Source organism: Canis lupus, chromosome 36 (genome assembly GCF_003254725.2).
Source record: "Canis lupus dingo isolate Sandy chromosome 36, ASM325472v2, whole genome shotgun sequence".
Classification (NCBI taxonomy): Eukaryota; Metazoa; Chordata; class Mammalia; order Carnivora; family Canidae; genus Canis; species Canis lupus.
The window spans coordinates 22,002,323-22,028,601 of NC_064278.1; the positions used below are offsets into that span (position 1 = coordinate 22,002,323).

A 26,279-nucleotide genomic window follows, 5' to 3' on the forward strand; every position below is an offset into this window, starting at 1 on the left:
AGGGGTGCGGCGGGGGCTGCGGGGGTTTGCAGGGGGCGCGGCGGGTGCAGAGGGTGCGGCGGGGGGGTGCGGGGGATGCAGGGGGTGCAGGGGGCGCGGCGGGTGCGGGGGTTGCGGCGAGGGGTGCGCCGCGGGAGCAGCGGGGCCGGCGGGGCCGGCGGAGGCGCCGGGGCCTGGGCGGCGGGCGGGCGGGAGCCGGGGGCGGGGAGCCGGGCGCCGGGAGCACCGCCCCGCCAGCGCGCCCCGCCCGTGGGGAGGAGGGGCTGCGGCGCCGAGGACCACTGGGGGCGCCGCGCCGCCGCCGCCGCTGTCGGTGCCGGAGTCCGCGGCTCGGCGCAGGCGGCGCCCGCGCCTCGGCTCCCGGCCGCCTCCCGCCCGCGCCTCGGCTCGCGCCCGCCTCCCGCCCGGGGCCGCCTCCCGCCCGGGGCCGCCGCCGCCGCCGCCCTGCAGGTAGGTGTCCCGGCGCCCGGGGCCCGCGGCATTGTGCGCGTCCGGCGGGCCGAGGGCTCGGAGGGGCGCGGGGGGCGGGGGCTCCGGGCCCGGGAGGCGTCGCCGCGCCCGAGGGGGATCCCCGGCGGCCGGCGCGGGGCGGGCGGGCGGGGGCGGCGATGCGGGGCGGGCGCGGCGCGGCTGGGAGGGGAGGGGGCGCCTGGGTCAAGGTCCCCGCGGCCGCCCTCCCTTCCCCCTTCCCCCTTCGCCTCCGCCGGGCGGCCGGGGATCGAGGCCGGGGCCGGGAGGGGCCCTGGTGCAATTGTCGGCGGAGGACCGAGCCCGCGCCCGCCGCCGCCGCCCCGCGACCCCGCGACCCCGCGACCCCGGGAGCCCGGGAGCCCGGGAGCCCCGGCAGCGGCGGGGAAGTTGAGCGGCGGGGCCGGTGGTGCGCGTGCTCTGCGGTCCGCCCTCGCGGGGCCCCTGCGCGCCCGCCGCCCGCCGCCCCCGCGCGCCCCCCTGCAGCCGCCGCCGCACCCCCCGCCCCGCCGGGCCGCCTCCGGGGGGTCGGGCCGGGACGGCGCTGGCATCGCAGCCCGGACGAGCTGCCCTGCGTCGGCCCGGAGCGGCCCGCAGCTCGCATCGCCGGGGATGGGGGGGGGGGGGGGAGCCGGCAAGAAGTCATGACACCAGCACATTCCCCCTCCCTCTCCAGCCTCCACCTTTGTGGACAGGACACATCTGCACGACACCTTTGGAGCTGTTTTTGAAAGTTCTGGCCAGACACTGATTTGTGGCAGTCCTGTGACATACCTGAACGGTAGCTTAAGCACAGAGACCCAAAGCTGGAGAAAGCATTACATAATGGACATGAAGCAAATGACACGAAACTAAGTGAACCCACTGGGTTGCCACAGTCTTTCTTTCTGCCAGACATGCAGAGTCCCATAGGTTTTTTTTCTTCTCTTTTTCCTCCCCCTTTTCAAAATCACCGAACTAGTTTTAGCGAATTGTATGTTGTATGCACTTGTGATTTTTTTTTTCCTAAATAAGAAAATAGTTTCTCTTTGACATCTAATGTCAAATTAAAAAAAAAAAATCGCCTGCTAGCGGATAGTCATATATCACGGAGCTAATTCATGAAGGTAGTCTTTCGCCAAAGGTAAAATTTAAAAATGTCCCACCTTAATACCATTAACTTTGTGTTTTCCTCTTGATTGTGTTTTTTTTTTTCCTCCCTCCTCCACCCCCGTTTGTTTTCTTGGAAGCATTTCTACAGTTTAAGGTACTGCAAGCTCACAATGTTGATATTCCCATCCAATGCTACAGCATTGCAGATACAAAGCCTAATAATAAATGAAACAGAAGACCTCACAGTAACTCAGTGAGCAGAGTTCCCAAGGTCGAAGGGAAGCTGCAGTGCAACTCTGCTATAATCACCTATAGAGAATATGCATGGTCTTCATTGAGTTATAAGGAAGGCCCTGATTGGTAGAATATTATTCCTATTATTCTTGGACCCCTGGATTTCTTGTGTTTCCTCCTAAGAAAATCATTTTTTTTCCTCAGTGTAGAAACAAGGTATTTTCGATTTAAAATCTTTGCTTTTACAAAACCTAAAAATCCTGTTTTTGCTCATATTTTCGGTTTCGTTGTTGGGAACTCAAATTATGGTGGTTTTTCAGCTGTTTCTTGGTATGGCGTGCTGTGATTCTGCTGAACTTTTACAGGATCTCATAAGTTTTCTTGTCCCTAGATTGCTTTACCCCTATGTTAACTCTACTCAGAGAAGAAGGGTAGAGTCCTTCAGAGGTGAAAGGTTTGTGGTTGGAGATCTCTAGTACCACTGCAGACGCAGAATTAGGGTAGTGCATAAGTGGGTAAAAGTTTTAGGTGCCTTTATTTATGAAACCGTTGGTTTGAGGAGAAGATTTCTGTTTCATTAAAATGCCTTGGTTAGGTAGCATTCAGTAATCATACTTACGAGCATCCATCTGTTCCAGACGCTGGTCTAGGTACTGTGGGACATATAAATAAGAATAAAAAGATGTTTCTGCCTTCAAGAGTTTATAGTCTAATTTTGGGGGAGAAGGCATGAGTTCTCAAAGAAGATTTTTTTTTTTTAACTGCAAAGGTTAAGTAATAGAATACTTTTTTTCAAGTTTGTTTTTAATCTCGCAAAGAAAGTCTACTACCCATTGACTTCTGGGAATTTGTTTGCCACCCAACATTACATCACTCTGATTCATCCATGTTGTATATAGCTGTAGTTCACTGGCTTTCATTGCTGTACATGATGTCTATAGCAATATGTTTCCCAGTTCTGCCAATGGCTTTTTTTTCCCCCCACTTGAAAAAAAAATTTGCCAAGAGTGCTGCTCTGGTCATTCATGTTTCCTGGGGCATATGTGCAAGTGTTTCTCTTGGGGAAATACCAAGGAACAGAGTGCTTGATTTTTAGGATGTGTGAGCATTCGACTTACTAGGTATTGCCAAATTATTTCCCAGAATTGTACTAATTTACACAAGCCAGGGAAATAAGCAAACACAAATGATCAGGTACAAACAAGCATTTATACAGGGGTGTGTGTTGAAATACATGTTTTTGTTTTTGTTTTTTTAAATCATAAACTTAGGGCAGCCCGGGTGGCTCAGAGGTTTAGCGCCGCCTTCAGTCCAGGGCGTGATCCTGGAGACCCGGGATCGAGTCCCACGTCAGGCTCCCTGCATGGAGCCTGCTTCTCCCTCTGCCTGTGTCTCTGCCGCTCTCTCTCTCTCTCTCTCTCTCTCCCCCTCTCTGTGTTTCTCATGAATAAATAAATAAATAGTTTTAAAAACATCAATCATAAACTTAAAACCTGGGACAGCAGTTGTCTTCTGAGAGGACCAGGGGATGGCATGGGGAAGACATGTGGGTGGGTATGAGTTATTGGTAATGATCTAGTAGCTAGAGTAAGTTCATAGGTGATCATCATATTATAAAAAAAAGTAAGGCAAGGGGGTCATGCATGGATCAGTAATAATTTAAAATTCTAAGGAAAAAGAAAATAAGGACAATATAGAGTCATCACAAGACAGAGCAGTCTCCTGTACCAAAACCCCACAAGATGTCAGTGGAGGGGTGAGGAAGCAGCCCCTGTGTGGACATGTAATGTGTAGAGTCCACAGCTTCCAGGGAGGATGAGCAGGAAGCGGCCTTGCTGAGAAGCGGAACCTCAGCCATCTTGGACAGAGGAAGTGGAAGAAGAGGAAGTGAGTGGAAGTGGAAGAAGCCATGGGACATTTTCCAACAATGAACCATTCCAAGAGTTTATTAAAGAAATCTAGAGAACTGGTGGGGGGCCGGGGGAGAGATTCAAGGTGGGATCCCTGGTTTGGAAGCTGCTGACTGAGATGAGAATTCTCCATTTGGAGGGAACTAAAAGGAAAGAATGGATTTTAAAAGACACTGGGAGAAGAATCCGAGGCTTAATAGGAAGAGGAGGAAGGAGTCAAAGATGTTTCACTTTAATTAAAAGAAATAGAGGAGTCGCGGTGAGGAGCTTTCAGTGTGATTCAGACATGTCAGAGCAGGGCCATAGGTCTTCAAGCTCGTGCTTGAGGACGTGAACATGGAGCTGGTGGGCAGTTAGGACACTCTAAGTGAAGAAGGTGATTTTCTAATGATGCGTCCGGTGCATGTGGAGGGAAGCCTACATGAAATGCATTTGTGTTATTTTTTATTTCCTTGTACAAAGGAGGTAAACCATCAGTGGGTTAAGGGCGAGGGTGCTTTGACTTGACGGGAAGTAGGGGTCGTGGAATTGAGAGTGTGCCGGCCTCACAGTCAGAAGAGTTCGAATCAAATCTTTCCTGACCGTTTCCTAGTTGTGTGTAATTTGGCTGGGGGGGGGGGGGGGGGGGGGGGGACACCGCTCTGAGTCTCAGCCATAGCACATCTAAAATGAGGATATTAATAGCCACTTGATTGGGGACTAGGGCCTTTAGGGCTGATGTTTGGTCTCATACTGTTTCCCATCTAATGTTGCAGAGTAAAGGCACATGCATTTATATTCTCTGACGCATACTCCCTTGGAAAAGATAAACCCTTGACGTTCTCTTCATTATAATATAGAGTTGCTTATGCTCTCTTGTGGGGACAGGATAAGGCTTTTTATTTCCAGGGCTATTCTGGAATAATGTATAGTGTCGTTTTGATTGAATACTGTTTTAGCTGACATTTTAATTTGTATATATTATGATAGGTGTTTTAGCATATTCTCATCATATTCTAAAATTCCTTTTCTGGGACGCCTGGGTGGCTCAGCAGTTGGGCACCTGCCTTTGGCCCAGGGCGTGATCCTGGAGTCTCCGGATCAAGTCCCGCATCGGGCTCCCTGCAGGGAGCCTGCTTCTCCCTCTGCCTATGTCTCTGCCCCTCTCTCTGTCTCTGTGTCTCTCATCAATAAATAAATAAATCCTAAAAAAAAGAATAAAATTCCTTTTCTGATTTTGCTTCTATATCTTCACATCCCCTCTAATGTTATTTTCTCACTGATTTCGCACCGGCTGATAGAATGATTAGGGCCTGTATAGTCGTCTCCAAGACCATCTATCTAATCCTCAGTTCCCTTTCCTTGGCATAGTGATTTGGAGAACATCTTGACATCTTGCTGGTACTTCCAACAGCAGTTGAATGGAAATGTGGCAATATCTTAAAGAAAAAAAAAAGAAAAAGAGGAAAAACAGACCTCCCGAAGGAAAAAGTTTGTTGTTTACCATTATAGTCACAAGTTATCAGAAGGTTCCTAAGAGAGTAGAGGACTCTCTCCATAAGCCTGTGTTGTTCAGGGATGGTTAGTCACATCCCTCGCTTCAGCTACACATTCCTTACATCCCCTTAATAGATATAAATATTTAATGATTTGAAATCCAGAGTGGACTCAGTAGCTTGGTCAAAATAATGAGCTAAAATTAATTTTAGGGATAACTGACACGATGTACATCTCACAGTAGAATTGGTAGCCTGCCCTTCTGGCGTGGTTCTGAGTTTCCATGAACCGTGCCAGCAGTTCCGCACCCATTTATTCCATTACCAAGCCCCACTGATCATTTTTACAGAGAGATGCTCAGAGTCTGTGGGCTTCGTGTGAAGGTGACGTGGGCCGGAGAATGCCTTTCTTCTTCATTCAGCCCATCTTTATTGAGCACCTACTATGTGCCAGATACCGCATATTAAGTGCCGGATCATAAACCTGTCTGGCCTCGGGTCTACCCAAAACAGAATCTACCGAAAACAAATCACTATTGAATATGTATGCATGTGTGTGGGGTGGATCTGGCTTTGGTTTTAGGATTTGCATGAAGTATCTATTTTTTCTTTTGTTCCTTAAACTTTTTCCAGATTTATGTTTAGAAAAGCTCCTTGAATTGAGAGTGTTATGGGGAAAAAAATGTGGTCCCTGCAAGAACAGTTACTTTAAATGCACTTCTGTTTTTTTGGCTTTTTAAAGCAGAAGGCTTTAAACTCATGGTAAGTCCTTTTGTCATGAAGACACTTAAATGCTGTCAAACAAGAAAGACAGAGGTCAGGGAAGGGAGAGCTGGGTGGGTGAAGTCAGACTTGTGAGCATGGAATGTGTCTTAGTACTGAATTGATTTTTAAAGGGAAAAATGGAAAATAGACAAAAATAAGTTACTAAAAGATCCAACTGTATTAAGGGACTTGACTATTGAATCATGATGGTCTCAAGAGGAGGCTCCTGGTGGGTTACATGAACCCTGCCCTTTGAGTTTGGGTTCACTTACTTTGTGTAGTAGTATCGTTTTTCAAATCAGTTCTTTTGTTTTGGAAATTTATTTATCTTTTTTTTGGTAATCTCTACCCCCGTGTGCTGCTTGAACTCAGGATCCTGAGTTCAAGGTGCCCCTTAGGGTAGTTTTTTTTCACAAGAGACACAGAGAGAGAGGCAGAGACATAGGCCAAAGGAGAAGTAGGCTCCCTGTAGGGGAGGCCTGATGCAGGACTCGATCCCAGGACCCCAGGATCATGACCTAAGCCAAAGGCAGATGCTCAACCGCTGAGCCACCCAGGTGCCCCAGTGTAGTTTTTATATTAAAATAAATCAATATAAATGTTGAATATCTTTAAATTGTAAGGATTACAGTAATTTTAGGAAGTAGAAAGTTTCAGTGACTTTGCTACTGGGTTAGCAGTTTACTTGAAAGTAAAACCTACTCCGTGTGAGAGAATTCTAGCCAGCCAGGCCAGTGTCTCAAAACCTGTAGTAAGCTGTCAAACAGCAGAGCTCAAAAGGAGGCCAAACCAAGTAGCTTACTCTCCAGTACTATCTGAGGGATAACTGAGTGAGAGAGAGGGTTACACGTGTGACCTAACCCATAAACCTCAAAGAAGTTTAAATAAATATGTAAACAAGTTTAAGTACAAGTGAGTTCAAGTAAGTAACATTCAAAATAGACGTTGGCAGATAGGTGGTCATTTGACTGTTTTTCCAGTGTTGACACTGAGTACAAAGAATTCATAATTAATACACCAAAAATTATCTTCTCCTTTAGAGATGATGGGTTGTGTTTTTCTCAGCTCAAGAAAACCTATAGTCAATTTTAAAAATAGATGGAAAAAATACTCAGGCAGTAAAAATACTCATCTTTGCTTAATGGCTGGTACTTGGATGACCTTTATGTTAGATTCATAAGATGTTAGACCTGAAAGAGGTTTTAAAAATCTTCTAATCCGGGGACGCCTGGGTGGCTCAGTAGGTTAAGCATCTGCCTTCTGCTCAGGTCATGACCCTGGCGTCCTGGGATCAAGCCCAGCATCCAGCTCCCTGCTCAACGGGGAGTCTGCTTCTACCTCTGCCTCCTCGCTCCCCAACCTCTGTGTCTCCTGAATAAATAAATAAAATCTTAAAAAAAAAAATCTTCTATTCCATCCTCTCCCATTTTCCAGCTGTGTAACCTGAGGCCTGGAGACTTGCCCAATGAGGTGCAAGCCCCCATGAACAAGTATAGCTAGAAGATAATGGGCCAGATAATTTACTTCTATTAGGAATAACAGGAAATAGTGTTCTTCCCTAAATTATGGGTAAGTGAATGAAAGAGTGAACCACTAGCAAGCTCTGCAGTGGAATTTTAACCTTCTTTTGTATCATTCTCCCTCTTGAGTGGCCAGTGTAGAAAGTGAAATCATATATATACATTTTTTTATTTTCTTGGGTTTTCAGAGAAATTGCTTTGTTCTGAAGGTATGATAAGAGGAATGAATACTACAAATATCACTATTTAAAATTTTTTGCTATTTGCTATTTTGCTCCCCATAGCATTGTCTTTTAACTCCATAGGCAGAAAAGGATAGAAAAAAATTAAATTATCCCTTGCTAGATACTTTTCTATCCCTTTTCCTTTGACATTCTCCTTCCATATGCTAATATAAGAGGAAAATCAAAGCATACAGGGAATTGAGTCAGGAATAGAACATTAACTTCTACTTTTTTATCTTGCATCATATTGAGGCAATTCTCACCATAGCTCTTGAGACAGACCTATCCACCTTTTGAAAAGAGTGTGGAAGTAGAAGGGAGAACAACAGCAGTGTATATTTTTAGAATCTTTCTTTAAAAAGTCAAACCTAAAATAAACCTGGCCTCAATTTTTAGCAATAGCTTTATTTCACATTTCCTATACCAAGTGCCTAAGTTTTATTCTCATTTGAGGAAGTTACTCTGGTATTTTAAATATATAATATGATGTTGCTATAAGTAGGAGACTATGATCAATTACTAAAGTTTAAAGAATAGGGATCCCTGGGTGGCGCAGCGGTTTGGCGCCTGCCTTTGGCCCAGGGCGCGATCCTGGAGACCCGGGATCAAATCCCACATCGGGCTCCCGGTGCATGGAGCCTGCTTCTCCCTCTGCCTGTGTCTCTGCCTCTCTCTCTCTCTCTCTCTGTGTGTGACTATCATAAATAAATAAAAATTTATAAAAAAAATAAAGTTTAAAGAATAAAAGTATCTAAGAGAACATCAGAATTTAAAAAAATTGTTCCATGTCATTTCTAGAGATAAAGTCTGATTTTTGTTTTAAATTAAGATAACATTTTTGCTTTCTGTTTATCTGTTGCAGCTAGACAATCTTTTGCATATTCTCACCCCATCAGGCAACAATCTGAGCAGTTTTTGTTGTATAATTTTCCTAGAATAGAAAAAGTAGCACAGTTTGAATGGCATGTTGATTATGAAAAGACATTAATGAAATTCTTTTTGATCTCAATAAACTTCAAATCGAAGCAAGAACTATAAAAAGAGTATGATCTCCAAGGTAGGCCAAGCAAATGTAGGGTTCATGTGAAACTCCATGAATAAAAGCAAAGGAGGAGTGAGCAAAATCTGCAAGGGCTCAGGGTAATGGAAGAGGAAGGTTAGGGAAGGAAGTAGATGGATATTCTATCCCAGCTTGTCTTCCAGTCTCACTTCTTTTTTTTTTTTTTTTTTAAGATTTTATTTATTTATTCACGAGAGACACAGAGAGAGAGGCAGAGACACAGGCAGAGGGAGAAACAGGCTCCTCGCAGGGAGCCTGATGTGGGACTCGATCCCAGGACCCTGGGATCACACCCTGAACTGAAGGCAGATGCTCAGCCCCTGAGCCACCCAGGCGTCCCTTCCAGTCTCATCCAATCCCGTCTGATGGAGATCAGATACTAGGGAAGCTATCTGTCTCTACACTTAAAAAAAAAAAAAAAGAAAGAGAAAAAGAAAAAGGCTTTTTAATATTTTGAAGACAAAATGAGTGAGATAAAAGGTTGATAAATTAAACTCTGTCTAAGGAAAAATATTATCTGTACGGGCAGAAGAGAAGCATTACCACATGGGAAAGAAACTATAACGGGTCACAAAGAAGGTTTAACTCCTTACTATATCCAAAGAGCTCCTATAGATCAAAAAGAAAAATGACTGTTAATCTCATAGGAAAGGGGACAAGGGTATGAACAAGCAGTTCATGGAAAAGGAATTACAGACGGCACAGACAAATATGAAGTTATGCTCAACTCATAAGAGAAATGCAATTTTAAACTAACCCAGTAAGTTAAAAAAGATTTTGATGTTTGTTAGTCCCTTATGGTGGCAAGGCTTTGGGGTAATTGACAGGTTAATGCGTTATCGTTAGAGATGCAAAATGGTACAGCATCTGCGGATAGCAAAGTTAAAAGTTCACCTACCTCCTCACCGCTGGAAATCTAAGAAATTTTTCTGTAGACCTACCTGTACATCACAAAAGGAACTTGCGCAAAGATGTCCATTGGCAGCATCGTCTGTCACGGCAAAAGACTTAGGGAAAGCTAATACCTGTCGGTCGGTATGGGATTGGTTAAATAATTAGGAGTGGAAATAAAACTAGGTAGCTACAAATAACAAACTTTTATTAATTACTGAAGTTAAAAAGAGTGAGATCATTCCATATTTGCTGATACGAAATGCTCTCTAAGATATAATACGGGACAGACCAAGGTACAGAGTGATCTGTGGCCATAGGTGTTCAATATGAGTTTATAAATCTGTGTTTATGCATGTTAGTGTAAAGACTCTCCCTGGAAGATGACACAAGAAACTGGTAATAGTGATTGACTCTGAGGAGGAAAACCAGATGGTTGGGATGGGACTGGGAAGGACACTTAGGACACTTATTTAGCATACCCCCTTACTACCGTCTGAATTTTTAAACCTGTGAACATATTGTCTATTCAAACCAAGATCATTTTAAAATTTCTTTAAGAGGCACAGACTTTCAGTTATAAAATATTTAAGTCAGGGGGATGAAATGTACAGCATGGGGAATATGGTTACCAATATTGTAACAACTTTGTATGGCGAGAGGTTGTTAACTAATGAGTGGGGATCATTTCATAATGTATAAAAATATCAGATCACTATGATGTGAACCTGACATGAATAAGATATTATTTGTCAGTTATATTTCAATTAAAAAAAATTCTTGACCATCACTTTTTCCGATGAAGACTGTTGAGTAGTTGTAACCAACTGGTTGTAACAACTGGTTGTTGTAATCAGTAGCATCCCTTTGCCACTTTGGGGCTCATTCCGATCTGATGTAAGGAGACAGGCTAAAGTCCAAAGAAGAGGGAAACCACTTTCGGTTACCCTTTGGGACAGAGTAGCTGGCCCCTGCCCTTTGCACACCCAGGTCTCCCTATCCCATCACTTCCTTCAGCCCCCTGTTACCTCATCATTCCTGCAACCCCACAGCAGTCACTATCCCCTATAACTCAGGGCCTCCTTCTCCTTATGTATTTAAGGCTTTCTTTGGCTGCCCCTTGTGGATTTTGTCCTCAGCAGAGCAGAAGCTCCTTTTTTAGGGCCAGTTTACACTGGTTCAGAGCATTGGAAGTGAATGGTCATTCTGACATTCTTTAATCCTGTCATCTTTCTCAGGATCATTAATTTATTTGACAAAATCCATTTTTTTAAAGATTTTATTTATTTATCCATGAGAGACAGAGAGAGAGGCAGAGACACAGAGGGAGAAGCAGGCTCCATGCAGGGAGCCCGATGCGGGATTCGATCCCAGGACCCCAAGATCACGCCCCGAGCCAAAGGCAGACAGAGGCTCAACCACTGAGCCACCCAGGCGTCCCACAAAATCTATTTCTTGAGCACCTATTATGTGCCAGGCTCTGCTTTGCCGTCAGAAAAGGCCACAGACTCAAAAAGTCCTCATGAAATTGACATTCTAATAAAGGAAGACAGTCAATAAAAGTCAATAAAAGGTAAAAGACAGTTAATTGCTATTTTAGATACTATTAAGAATTGGAAGGACAATAAAAGTGATTGATGGAGCTGAGCGCAGTTGGTAGTGGTGGGTGTATGTTCCCTAGCACTGTTAGAGCAGAGTACTAGGGACTGGGTGACTTAAACAATAGAAATTTGTTGTCTTGGTCCTGGAGACTAGAAGTCCAAAGTCAGGGTGGGTCCCCCCTTGCCTCTTCTACCTTCTGTAGCCCCCCAGCATCCCTTGGCTTGCAGTAGCATAACTCAGTCTTGCTTACCTTCTTCCCATGGCCTTCTTCCCTGTGTCTCTGTGTTCTTGTGTCTCCTCTTTGTAAAAGGACACCGGTGATGATGGATTAAGAGCTGACCCTCTTCTAGCATGACCTCATCTTAACTACACTGCAACGATCTTATCTATGAATAAGGTCATATTCTGAGATTTTGGGGGGTTTAGGAACTCAGCATACCTTTTGAGGGGTTGTGGGTCAATCTATGACAATGGGCATGTCTGCGTGAACTGACTGGGCAAAAGGCCTTGCTAGGTGAAGATATTTGAACTGAACCTCAAGGATAGGAAAGAGCAGGTCGTGAAAAGATGTGGGTGCAGATCCTTTCCTGCCAGAGAGAACAGCAAGCACGAAGACCGGGGAGATGATCCCGTTGGAGTTCAAGGCTTTACATTCTTAAAAAGGACAAAAAGAATGTCTGCTTTGGGCAGGTTACTCTTATGGTTAAAGTCAATAGGATTTTACTTTTGAACACTCTTGAATGTTTCTACTTTTGGGGAGGCAAAGACCGAAACGGTTTTTCCTTAAGAACTAACTGCTGAGAGGACACCTGGGCGGCGCAGTTGTTTTAAGTGTCCGACTCTTGATTTCGGCTCAGGTCATGATCTCAGGATTGTGAGATCCACATCCAGTGCGGAGCCTGCTTGGAATTCTCTCACTCCTTCGCCCTCCCCCTCTACCCTCCCCCTCCCCCCCCCAAAATTAATGACTGAGAAATCAGGCATACAAGCAGTGGGCTTACCACGTTTTAAGAATTTTGTTGTTTAGAAGCTTGCTTTGCACTATAATAGTAGAATTATTCTCCATCACTGGTTTTGGGTTTATTAACCTAAAAACTTTAAGTGTAACAACATTTGAGAATTAAGCAGATTTTGTAATAGAGATTATTTTCCAGAGATAAATTAATTATGGCTAAATATTACCTTTAAAAACCTAATATCATATGTTAAATTGTCATTTTACAAGATTATAACATTATTGTAGTTGTCCTCTCTGATACTTAATGCTAAGTACCATTAGCAATAGTGATTTGTATTACATATTCATGAAAATTCTTAGTTTTCTTGAATTTAAAAATTGATTCAGGGTACAGAAAAATCTCTATGGAAATAGAAATTTCCTAGGATAGTTAGTCGAGCAGATTCCATGTTAGACTGCTAACATCTTTTAGCATTTAGAAATTAAGATGAGGTAATTTAAAATATTGCAAAACTGGCACTATGATATTGGCACTAGTCTATTATGTATGCATATTTTAGCCAGGACTTTGATGTGGTGAATACAGATATACTTGTTTATATTGTAGAAAAAAATATTACTTATAAATAACAAGCTTCTGTAAAAAGTTCTGAATGAGTTAAAAAGTGCTTATGTAAAATTAGATTTTTATACAGATGGCTGTTTAGGTGATGCTTAGGGTTATAAGCGTAGGTGAGGGCCACAGCTGCCTGGGTTCAAATCCTGGCTTGGCTTTGTCCAGCTCCATGACTCTGAATAAGTAAGCTAGTTCTACTTTGCTTTGGTTTCCCAAAATGGGAAATATAAAAATGGTGCCTAACACAGAGAATTGTTAGGAGGGTAGAGTGAGTTAATGCATATACGTTTCTAAGAACAGGTCACGTAGTAAGTGCTATGTAAGTGCTATCTGTTATTATTTTTACCATGTTAATTGAAAATTAACTGTATTATTTTTCAGTTAGAAACTTACTTTGTAAAATGTAAATACAGTCATAATGTCTTTAATGTCTTGCTATAATCAAAAACTAATTTGAGAGAGCTAAGAAAATTGTCAACAGTATTTGTAAGGCTCTGTTTTAATGTTACTTAATCTGTCAAAAGTATTTTATGTGCTGACCTGCTTAGTTACTGATAGCAGTGACTATGGTCAAGAGATTTTGTTAGGTCTTCAGGAAGAAAGATGATTAAGCTGTCAATCCTGCTCTCAAGAACCTGCTCATCCAATAGGGGAGATGGGATATAATTTAGTATAATACCAAGTGTGATGAGGTAAGTGTGACACCAAGAATGTGATTTAGTGCTGTGAGTACCTGTGGAGGCTGTGAAGTATCCGAGGAAGTTTTGTGGTTAAGAGGGGCATGGATAAAAATCTAGAAACTGATGACATTTTTAGGGGGTGGGAAGACTAGAAGGACAAATCAGGGGTAGAGGAGGAACCGATAGATCGGTAGGCGAAAGATTGAGAATCATGTCCCTGAGTCAAGAGGAAAGAATTTTTGGGAAGAAAGATGGGCTATCACAAATGTCAAGGACAATGAGATTTTAGAAAGACCATGAAAAGCATTCCGTCCTCATCCTCCTTGGGCCAGAGAAATTTGATTGGGGAGTCATCAACTTTTCTTGACAAAATGCATATATAGAATTTCTGGGATATGACATAGAACTGAAAGAATCACAGGTCAGATCAAATATCATTTATTCATTCATATTGATGTGATTCAAATACAGTAAAATTTCTAGTTGTGTGTGCTTTTTTATACTCTGAAGGGCGCTTTTAAAACTAGCTACCATTTGTTTAGCATTTTTTTGTCTGCCAAGCATTCTCTGAAACATTTGAGATGATTATCCTCTTGGTTAAAGCCTTGCAAATGCTCTTGTAGTTGATACTGTTACTTTTGTTTTGTGGATAAGGAAGCCGCGGGCCAAGGCGGAGGTGACCAGCTCACAAGCTACCTTGTAGTAAGTGACCGAGGTGGATTCAAACCCGGCCTGTCTGGCCCTGAGGCCTGGGCTCCTACCCAGTTTTAGATAATAATTGTTGTGTAACTTCAAGGTATTTTAGAGGCGGAATTAGATCCAACTTTTACTGATGACCAGCCGCCCTGGCCTTGTTGGCTGTTCGTTTGTTCATTCATTCATTCATTCATTCGAGACACGGAGAGAGGCCCAGACACAGGCAGAGGGAGAAGCAGAATCCTCGTGGGGAGCCCCATGTGGGATTGGGTCCCAGGACCCCAGGATCATGCCCTGAACCAAAGGCGCATGCTCAACCCCTGAGCCACCCAGGCACCCCGGCTTTCCTTTTCAGTAAGCCTGGGTTATTCCTACTTCAAGGTCTTGGCACTTGTTCTTTCTCTTTCTATAGGACACCTTTCCCCTCTGGGCTCCTCCTCACCTTTCATGTCAGCTCGAATATCAGAGAGGCCCCCAGGACTCCCAAGTGATGTGAAATGTGGCCGCCACCCCCTGTGCATCCCAGTCCCAGAACACCTTCCTTATGGGTTTGCTTGTTGTTTCTCGGCTCCTAACTTTCATTGTCCAGCTTTGTTCCTGCTGTATTCCCAGAACCTAGTTCATGATGGGCCCTTCATATTTGTGGGGTGAATGAATGCAGGATGTCTCAAAGAGAGAGGATTTTAAGTCATTGGTGAGATCCTGCAGGTTTGTGGAGATGCTGGAAGTGTCGGTTCATGTCAGTAGTTGTTCCTTTTCTGTTTAACATGTCTTTTTTCCAATAACTTTGAATTGAAAACTAGGTGACATTTTAAAAGAAAGTACGAAAACTTTTTGTTGTATTTAAAGTGATACACGTTCATTGTAGAAAATTTTGCGAACACAGAAAAGCACATTTTAAAATCACCTTTAACATTGTTTCCGGAAGCTGAATTTTAGCATTTGGATATGTTTTTCCAGTTCTTTACCAATCGCTTTCTTTTTCTCAGCAGTGAATCATGATTATTTCTTGTGTCATCGAATATTCTTCTAAACTTAATTTTAAAAATAGACTTAATTTTTTTAGAGTAGTTTTGGGTTCATGGCAAAATTGAGCAGAAAGCATAGGGATTTCCCATATAGCTCCTTCCCTCAGACAAGCCTAGTCTCCACTGTCAACACCCTGTACCAGAATGGCACGTGTTAAAATGGATGAATCACCTTTGACACATCATCATCACCCAAAGTCCATAGTTTACGGTGGGGTTCACTCGGTGTTGTACATTCTGTGGATTTGGACAAATATATAGGGCCATGTGTTTGCCATTAGAGTCTCATACAGAACAGTTTTACTGCCCTAAAAATCGTCTGTGTTTCACCTATTCATCCTCCCTGCCCCCAATATCATCCTCTAGCAACCACTGATCCTTTCACTGTTTCTGTAGCTAAACTCAATTTTTAGTAGGTGCAGAATGTTCCATTTTATGGGCATAGCCATGTTTTACTTAATCCTAGTTGGACAGCGAGGTAGTTTTTCTGCATTATAAATCACCTGATGAGTGGTGGCCTTGTATACAGATTTTTGTTTACAACTCTGATAATTCCCTAAAATGGCCATATTGAGGATTAGAGGATATGAACACTTTCAGGCCTTTCTTAGGTATCCTCTGACAGCCTAATCCTTCAGACGTTTTTTAAAGCCACTTTTTCCCTCTGAACCAAGAATGTATGAAAGGGCTTTAGTAGGAAGAATTATCCTATTAGCTGTGAAAATAGAGACACAATAATAATAGTGGAGGTAGGTACAGCTCACTGTGTGCCAGCCATTGTTTTAAGTGCTTTTCTTGATTTAACTCCTTCGACCCTCACGATAATGCTGTTGCTTAGTACTATTATTAGCTCCATTTTAGAGATGAGAAAATGGATACATGAAGAGGTTAAGTACCTTGCCCAAATGGTTTTCTTCACTGTAAATTTTTTTCTTTTTTTTTTTTTTTTTTTAATTTATTTATTCATGATAGTCACACGGAGAGAGAGAGAGAGGCAGAGACACAGGCAGAGGGAGAAGCAGGCCCCAAGCACCAGGGAGCCCGACCTGGGATTCGATCCCGAGTCTCCAGGATCACGCCCTGGGCCAAAGGCAGGCGCCAAACCGCTGCACCACCCAGGGGTTTTCTTCACTGTAATGTCAGCCCTAAACCTCAGGTTATTGTGTCACACACTCTGTGCTTTTCTGGTCCATAGTACAAACTCACCAGATGTGACCAGTAGTATTCAGGGTAGAAGTAGTAGGTAGCATCAAAGACGTATGAGAACTAAAATGATCTTAGAGAATTTTATTGGCTCTTCCTGCTTTTTCATTTAATGGGTAATTACTCAACTAGAATTTTCCCTGAAATTCTTTCCTTCAAATTTCAACCTTACGTAACTCACTTGGCATTTACTACAACATTCATGTTAAGGAACTACTACTTAATGACAGTTTATAATTTTTTTTAAATTTTCTTAGAAGAAAAAAATAAAATAAAATTAAATTTTCTTAGAAGAAACTGAATGTCAACATGTGTCCACTGGATGCTTTGAATTCTTAAGTCTGGCTTTGCTATTTTCAGTATAGAAATGTTCTCTCTCTCTCTCTTTTTTAAAGATAGATTGATTGATTGATTGATTGATTTATTATAGAGAGAGAGAGAGAGGCAGAGACACAGGCAGAGGGAGAAGCAGGCTCCGTGCACCGGGAGCCCGATTCGGGACTCGATCCCGGGACTCCAAGATCGCGCGCCCTGGGCCAAAGGCAGGTGTCAAACCTCTGAGCCACCCAGGGATCCCCCCCCGCTCTTTTTTTAAGTAGAAATGTTCTCCAACAAATAGTAAAATATGACCCATATTATTTTTTTTGACCAAAAATGTTAATCCCAATTGGTTGTTAAAACAAACATAGACAAAAACCCAGTTTCCTTAAAGCAAGTGAGAGGTTCCTTGTGACAGCGGGGAAAGGCAGCATTTTAATTTTTGGCTTTATTCTGGAAATTCTGCCTTAAGCAAATAAAAAGAAATATTCTTTTCCCTCCTTTCCGCTGTTCTTCCCCAAACCTCAACCACTACCCTTTGCACACATTTAGTATTTCTGTTGATTTGCTCCCAAGGATGGATGCTTGCATTTTGCTGCTAAGTGCTTTTCTGGGCCTTTTTAGAAAAAGACAGCCTGGTTTATTGCCTAGGTTTGGGGCTCTGTCCTGTGGTTTCCTGGCTCACTGAGATATTGAGTCTTCAATCTTTAGCTGCCTTTGAGTGAATGCTCCGATGTCATGGGGAGCCTCTGGGACTGATAACCATTTAAGGGTTGTTTTTTATTTTCACATGTTAAATCCCCAAAACTAATGCTATTAGAGGGCTTTTCATAGAAATAGAAAGCTCTGTCTATTCATCTTTTTAACTCCCACATCACATAGCCTTGTACATAGTGGGCATTCAGTAAGTGATGTTGAATATATAATTTCTGTTAATTGATTCATATACAATTACACTGTACATTTTTGTTTGCTATTAGAAATGCTAATTACGGGTTTATTTAGTTTGTATTTACACTCTACTCTGTGGGAGTATTGAAGAAAAAGCTTGTACAGTTTTTCCTTTAAACTTTATTTTTATTTTTTAAGATATTTTATTTATTTATTCATGAGAGACACAGAGACACAGGCAGAGGGAGAAGCAGGCTCCCTGCGGGGAGCCCGATGTGGGACTCGATCCCAGGACCCAGGATCATGCCCCAAGCCGAAGGCAGACGCTCAGCCACTGAGCTACCCAGGGATCCCTTCCTTTAAACTTTAAAGGAAAACACCTGTTTGATAAATCAGGGCTGAACTTCTGTTTTCAAATGTCCATTATAGGATATCTAACTGACAACTATTTGCTTCTCTATGTAAGAGATATATTAAAAAAGCCACTTTGAGTAAAATGCCTATTCTTCATAAGAAGGCCACATAATGTGAAATGACCAGGTTTAGAGATAACATTTTTCAAAGCCAACAATAAAATAAATAAAAGTTAACATGCGTTTCTTTACATTTTTAAATATTTATTTATTTATTTATTATTTATTTATTTATTGCGTTTCTTTACGTTGAAGATGCCAGAGCCTTCTAAATTGCTTCTTTTTGGTTTAAAACAGTCCATTTGACATTTCTTTGGAAAGCAGTCACTTATTAGTTAAATGCACATAAGGTTCTGTTTCTTGAGATACTTTAAAAAACTATCCACAAACTTCTTTCCTTTTTCCTCCTCTGGTATGATGAAATTAGTAATCTCTTTTTGATGGTGGTGTTAGAACGTTGACTTTGACAAGTTAATTCACATCTGTCCCCAAGTTTTACTTTAAAAATGCAACTTGGAGGATAGTATTACATCTAAAAGTACTTTGTGCCAGGATGTGTTACTGGTGTTTTTGAGGGAGGGGGAGTTACTTGATAATTTTATGCAGTTTATCATGCTCCCTTAGGATTGTCTTTTTAAAATGGAAGGATTTCCTTCAGGAATTCTGGAAAGCTTTTAGGGGAACATTCCTAAAATTGTATGCTGTACATATATTATTATTTTATTGAGAATTAAAATCCATCTCTCTGATTTGAAGATAGTTAAGAATCATGGTTAGTCCTGTGCCTAAAGAAAATATTGGTAGGCAGTGTTGAGAGTCGGTGGGTGGTAGACAGCAGATTTCCATAAAATCAGAATTGACAACTCGAGAGGGGAAAAATGGCCACGCTTCAAAATCACAGTTTTGGGAGGATTAGTTTGAGAATATTTTGTGACAAACAGATGCCCAAAGTGTCTGTCATTATTTTCTCTTGTTTCAATACCTGAGACTTAACTAGCACATTCATCTTTCCAGCATTATCTGAATCACAGAAAGGACCTTAGAAATCTTCTGGTCTACCTCTTTCACTTTGTAGGTGAACCTGAGGTTCTGAGAGGTTCGGGGAGGTGTCCAAGCCAGGGCCAGTCTTATACTTAACATCACTCGTCTGGCTACTCATCCATCCAGACCTGGTACAGGGTACACGTTCGGGTTGGTTTGCAAATATGAATACAGATGTGGAGAAAGTGCTGATGGGACCAGTGGTATTGTTCCTCATTCTGAGAAATCTGTCCACTGGTTAGGGTTCATGGCTGTTCTTACAGTGCCTTTTCTGATATGATGCTAACTCTAAAATCAAGTCACGTTGTAGGCAGAAGTAGATCCTGTTTTGTTCTGTTTAGGGTGCTCTAATAAAGTACCAAACACTAGATAGCTTACAATGACAGACATTTGTTTCTTATAGTTCTGGAGCCTGGACGTCTGAGATCAGGGTGCCCGCATGATTAGGTCTCGTGAGGGCATCTTTCAGGCAGTAGATATCTCCTGTCCTTACATGGAAGAAACAGTTGTGGTTTTCCTCATGTTTCTTATGCTTGGAGTTCATTGAGCTTCTTGGATCTGTGGGTTTTCAGCTTTCAAGAAAGTCTGAAAAATTTATACCATTATTTCTTCAAAATTTTTTTCTTTTTTTTTTTTAAGATTTTATTTCTTTATTCATGAGACACACACACACACACACACACACACACACACACACACACACAGAAAGAGAGGCAGAGACACAAGGTAGAGGGAGAAGCAGGTTCCATGCAGGGAGCCTGATGTGGACTCACACCCTGGGCTGAAGGTGGCACTAAACCGCTGAGCCACCCGGGCTGCCCCCCAAATTTTTTCTACCCCTTCTTCATTCTCCTTTCCTTTGGGAGTCTATATTTACCTGTATATTAGACTGCTTGTAGATGTCTTACAGCTCACTGATGCTCTGTTCATTTTTAAATATTCCCTTTTCTCTGTGTTTCACTTTGGATAGCTACTATTGCTATGTCTTCAAGTTTAGTGATCTTTTCGTTGGAAATGTCTAAAATAATCCGGTCCAGTGTATCTTTCATCTTACACCTTGAAGTTTTGATCTCTAGAAGTGATATTTGGGTCATTTGAAATATCTTCCATGTCTCTATTTAATTTTTTGAACATATAGAATACAGTGATAGCTGTTTTAATGTCCTTGCCTGTTAATTCTAATATTTGTATCAACTCTGGGTTGAGATTGATTGACTTATGTTCTTATTTCCTGCATCTTTTTGTGCCTGGTAATATTTGATTGGATGCCAAATATTGTGAATTTTTTCTTGTTTGTGTTTGATATTTTTGAATTCCTATAAATATTCTTCACCTTTGTTCTATAATGCAGTTAACTTACTTGGAAGTAGCTTGACTCTTTTAGGTCTTGTTTTAAGATTGGTTAGGTAGGACTAGAACAGTGCTTAATTTAGGGCTACTTATTCTCTGGAACTGGGTAAGACCCTGCCATGTACTTTGTCCAGTGTCCCCCGAATCATAAGATTTTCCAATGTGGCAGGTGGGACCAGGCACTGTTCTTGATTCTGTGTGATTGCGGGCACAGCACTGTAACCTCTGATCCTTTTTGACATTTTTTCCTTCAGCCTCCTTAATTTCCTTATACCCATGAGCAAGACTCAGCTGAATTCTCAAGAACTCTCTGCATATCTCCAGAATTCTCTCTCTGTGAACTTCTCTCCTTTCCTTTGAACCATAGCTGCCTTGATTTTCTGGACTTTCAACTCAGTAAGCTGCCAGTCCCTGCCTGGCTTCTCCCTTCCTCTACTGTGGCCGGAACTCTCAAGGCAGTAAGCTGGTACGATCTTAGGACGCATCTCACTTTCCCATCTTCCAGAGCTCCCTCTTCTTGTTGCTAGCTGCTATCCTGAAAGCCATTTTTTCATATGTTTTTGTCCACTTTTTGGTTGTTTCAGATAAAAAGATAAATTTGGTCCTTGTTAGTTCATGTTGGCCAGATGTGGAAGTTCCCTGGGTCTTTTGAAACTAAGGAGGCTGACAGAAGAGTGAGAGGTTGTGGGAAAAGTTTACATAGACAGTGTGGTGAGGGCAGCCCAGGTGGCTCAGCGGATTAGCGCCTGCCTTCAGCCCAGGGTGTGATCCTGGAGACCCCGGATCGAGTCCCACATTGGGCTCCCTGCATGGAGCCTGCTTCTCCCTCTGCCTCTCTCCTCTCTCTCTCTCTCTCTCTCTCTCTCCAATAAATAAATAAAATCTAAAAAAAAAAAAAAAAGACAATATGGTGAATGGGAAAGTATAGCTGACGTGGTAAGAGTTTCTTCGGGAATATTCAGAAGTGACTGAGTTGGCTACTGGTTGTATTGATTCATTACTTATTGCTCTGTAGCCATTATCTGTTTAGTGTCTGCTCTGTGCAAGAGCCTTACAATACATTATTTCTTATTTCTCCAATAAGCCTGGAAGGTGTTGTTGTGGATAATCCTCCACACCCACCCCACCTTCTTCCCAGCCTCTGACCCAGCCCTTCTCAGTGTCAGAGATGAGGAAATAGAAATGTGAAGTGACTGCAAAAGTCCTGCAGCCCGTAGATTGTATCATCAGATTTCAAGCTCCATTCTTGGAGCTTCCAAACCGATTGGTCCATATTACTTTCTCCTTGCCAACAGTGAGATTTGTGTTGAGAGAGTGATAGGGGAATTAAGTGTGCTAAAAAGGGAGAGGTTGCAGGGACAGCTCCTGACAACTAGATCAGGACAGAGAGTGTCCAAGATGAAGACTGGTGGATGTGAAGAACAGTTCCAGAGGTCTAATCCTGTAGGCAGCCCTGGATTATGGCAGTGAGAGGGAGGGAGGTGGAAGAAAGACATTTCCAGAATTGTACCTGGCCTTCTAATTCATCCCAGATCTCTAATAACAGTTGCAGCTAGATTGTATATCTCAAAAAATATAAAACAACAATGCTCCTCAAAAAGAAATAAGGAAGATTTAAAAAAAAAAAAAAGACATAAAAAGGGGCCCCTGGATGGCTCAGTGGTTGAGCGTCTGCCTTTGGCTCAGGGCATGACCCCGAGGTCCCTGGATCAAGTCCCGCATCGGGCTCCCCGCAGGGAGCCTGCTTCTCCCTCTGCCTGTGTCTCTGCCTCTCTCTCTGTCTTGCATGAATAAATAAATAAAATCTTTAAAAAAAAAAGATATAAAGAGTACTCCCATCATAAAGGAAAACAACTGATAAATTTGACTGTAGTAAAGTTATTGTATCAAAAACGCTGGCAGAGAGCAAAAGAACAAGCGACAGAGTAGAAGTTCATATACAAATGATTTTTAGGTCAGTCACTTGGACAGATGGGAAGTTAAAGGCAGTCACTTATTGAAACACTCATATGTTCCGTTCTTTCTATCAGAAATTCATTAACAAACACAGTGGCTTTGTATATTTCCACAATTGTTTGTCTAATCCTCTTAAGGACATTATGCCACTAAGCAGCACAGCTAAGTGTTTGATCAGTTTTAATTAGAATGATCATTTGTCACACTTTGGAAGCATTTGGCTCTTGGCTATAGAAGTATCAAAGGCTGGGCAAAGAAGTATTAATGCTGCCATCTTTTAAAGTTTTATTTCAAACTGTAAAAACTAGTCACAACTGAGTCAGTATGGAACCTTCAGTTTGAGTTTATTCAGTGTGCTGGTTAGTCAAAGTATGCTTCTAATTTTCCATGATAATTCTTGTTAATAAGTGAAGGCCATGTGATTAGGATTTACCTTACTGGCTATTTTTTTTTTAAGATCTTATTTATTTATTCATGAGAGACACAAGAGAGAGAGACAGTGACACAGGCAGAGGGAGAAGCAGGCTCCATGCAGGGAGCCCCACGTGGGATCTCAAGACTTTAGGATCCCAGGACTTTAGGAACACACCTTGGACTGAAGGTGGCACTAAACCGCTGAGCCACCTGGGCTGTCCTTTACTGGCTATTTTGAGAAAGTTACCATCTAATTTTTGTCCCGTGTGAAGAATTATAGTGTTTTCCAGTAGGTAGAAGGCAACAACAGCAACAGTTCCTTTTGGATTCTTGTCTAGGTAAAGAGCTTTTGTATACTATGTCAGCACAAAGAAAAGTGAGAACTCATAGATTAAGTGAGAACTCAGGGATCGTGAGGTAAGACATAGCGGTGAGGCTGGATCCATTAACTTCATGTGAGGAAACGTATCAAGTAGTGATACTTTTCTTCTATATACAACAGACCAGTGGGACAGAAAGTCAAGAGCACAAAACCATGAGGCCAACAGTAGTTCAAGCTGTATACCAAGTGATACTATCATTCTTCTTTTCTTTTCCTTTTCTTTCTTTCTTTTTTAAAAAATAGATTTATTTATTTTTGGGGGCAGGGGCAAAGGGAGAGAAAGAGAAGACTCCCTGATGAGCACAGAGGCCAGACCTGGGGCTCGGTCTCATGACCCTGAGATTGTGACCTGAGCTGAAATCAAGAGTCAGTCGCTTAACCGACTGAGCCGCCTGGGTGCCCCACCAAAGGCACATCTTTACCAACTCGCCCTTATAGGAGTTGGTTTTTCTTTTTTTTCATTGAGAAAATGGTATGGATCCAGTTGGTGGGTCCTGCTTATAAAGGTGTGTGCTGGCGTAGTGCCGTGGTATATTAGGTTCCAATGGCTGCTGTAAAAAATTACAGTAGACTTGGTGGCTTAATACAACACAGGCTTATCCCTTCATAATTCTGTAGGCCAGAAGTCCAAAATCACTTTCATTGGGCTAAAATCACGGGGTTGGCAGGGCTGTTCTCCCTCCAGAGGCCCTAGCTCCACTCCTTGCGTCTTCCAGCTTCCACGCCACCAGCATTCTTTGGTGTTTCTTAGCGTGTGGCCACATCTCTCCAACTCATTGCTCATTTTTACATCACTCTTTCCTGCGTGTCCATCTTCTCCTTTTATGTCTGTGTCAGAACTCCCTCTGCCCCTCTCTTATAAATATACATATAGTTACATTTGGAACCCACCCAGGTAATCCAGGACAAGCACCCCCAATGTTTGTAACCATATTTTTTTCCTGTATGAGATAATATTCTCTCTTTGGCTATCTAAGGTAACATTCACAAGTTCTGGGGATTAGGAAGTGAACCTATCTTCAGAGAGCCATTTTTCAGCCTACTACAGTTGGTTTTTCCAGCTGTGGGTACACCTGCCACCAGGAGATGCCTGCAGAGGTACATTAGCAAACATCTGGATGCCATGAGTATGTAGGGGAAGTCATCTGTAAGAACCTCAGGTGTGCTGGGCTGGAGCTGTCGCTCCTAGGTGTTTGAGGGCTGGAAAAGATGGAAGTGGAGGGAATATTTTGAAAGAATCTTAAGAGGAAGTATCATATGTTCAGAGACCTTTCTAAAGCTACGTAGTAACTAGTTTAAGAAAGTCTTAATTTAAGGGATGCCTGAGTGGCACAGTGGTTGAGCATCTGCTTTTGGCTCAGGTTGTGACCCTGGGGTCCTGGGATCAAGTCCGGTATCAGCTTCTCCGCATGGAGCCTGCTTCTCCCTCTGCCTGTGTCTCTGCCTCTTGCTCTCTCTGTGTCTCTCATGAATAAATAAGTAAGTAAGTAAGTAAGTAAGTAAGTAAATAAAATTCTTTTTTTTTAAAGGTCTAATTTAAGAGGTGATGACTTCTGGCTAATACTGAGAATACTTTTTCAACTATTTGATGTTTAGTGAATATTAATCAAAATATGGAAGTTGAGTTTAGGGAACTTATATGCCAATGTGATGAGTAACAAGCTTTTATCAGAAACAAAGCATTGTCCAATAGAATACTTTCACTGTTACTACACAGGTTGGTTTTAAACCTTTTCTTCTTTTTATTGGCATATACTTTTAAAATGTGTAGACTTTGTTCTAGGGACTTTTTACGTTTACTAATTAATTTTACATTTATCATATTTTAATTTTTTCATTTAAAAAATTCATAATAACACCAGTAAATCAATAACTATTATGCCTGCCTTACAGACTTATCTGTGAAGAAACTGAGGCACTGAGAGGTTAAGTAACTTTCTCATGGTCGCACATTTAGTAATGGATTGCAGGATTTGAACTCAGGGTCTATACTCTTAACTATATGGCAGAAGATGACAAAATTTTTTAAAAAGGGCCAGATGGTAATTATTTTAGGCTTTGCAGGCCATAAAATCTCTGTTGCAGCTGTTCAGTTCTGCTGCTGTAGTAGTAAAGCAGCCATGGATAATATGTAAATGAATGGAGGTGGCTGGGTTCCAATAAAACTTTATTCCCAAAACCAGGCAGTGGGCCAGGTGTAGCCTGTGGTCCATAGTTTTTCAGCCTCTGCACTGTGCTGTACGAACATGTTTTTTGTTTATTGTTTTAATTTTGTATTTTCAAATAACCTCAGACTTACAGAAAAGTTACACATGTATAAAATTTCTTGGTCAGCCTTCATCTGTTCCTGCTGATGTCAGTGTCTCACATCGCTAGAGCATATAGGTGAAAATAGTATTGCTGTAGTGCTATTAGCTAAACTATAGACCTTATTTGAATTTCACCATTTAAAAAAAAATGTTCCTTTTTTCTGTTCAAAGATCCAACCTGTGTCTCTCATGAATAAATAAATAAATAAATATGTAAAAAAAATCCAACCTGGGATCATCTCACATTGCATTTAGTTATTGTTTCCTTCGTCTCCAATCTGTGACAGCTCCTGTCTTATCTCTGATTACCTTGAAGAGTACTTGCTCAGATACTTTGTAGGGTGCCCTCCAGTCGATGATGGTCTGATGTTTTCTGATAATGATGACAAGGTTATGAATAATAGGCAAGAATACCATAGAAGTGGCGTTGTGCCTTTCTCCAAGCATCGTATCAGGAGATGTGTGGTGTCAGCATGTCTTACAGGTTAATGTTGACCTTTATTACTGGACTAAAGTGATCTACTATCTGCTGGGTTTCTCCATTGTGAAGTTACTGTTTTTCCCTTTGTAAGTAGCTTGGGGGAGATAGTTTGAGAGTAGGCACAGATCCTATCTCTCTTCAACCTTTTACACGTTGTCCATCTGCTGATAGATACCAAATACAGTTATTACTGTGTTTCACTGATGGTGAGAAATGTCTTCCTTCTGTGACAAACAGCTAGCCCTTCTCCCTCATTTATTTAAGTATTTATGTCAGTATAGACTCTTGAAATTTTACTTGAT

General features: G+C 42.1%; 1 protein-coding gene across 1 annotated transcript in view; it reads left to right on the forward strand.

Moving 5' to 3' along the window:
* Positions 1-334: 334 nt before the first annotated feature.
* The window catches only part of OSBPL6 (oxysterol binding protein like 6), a 213,888-nt gene continuing 187,943 nt past the window's right edge, over positions 335-26,279 (forward strand). Inside the window, exon 1 of the mRNA XM_049106180.1 lies at positions 335-450. The gene's annotated coding sequence lies outside the window, so the exon portion shown is untranslated. The remainder of the gene's footprint in view (positions 451-26,279) is intronic.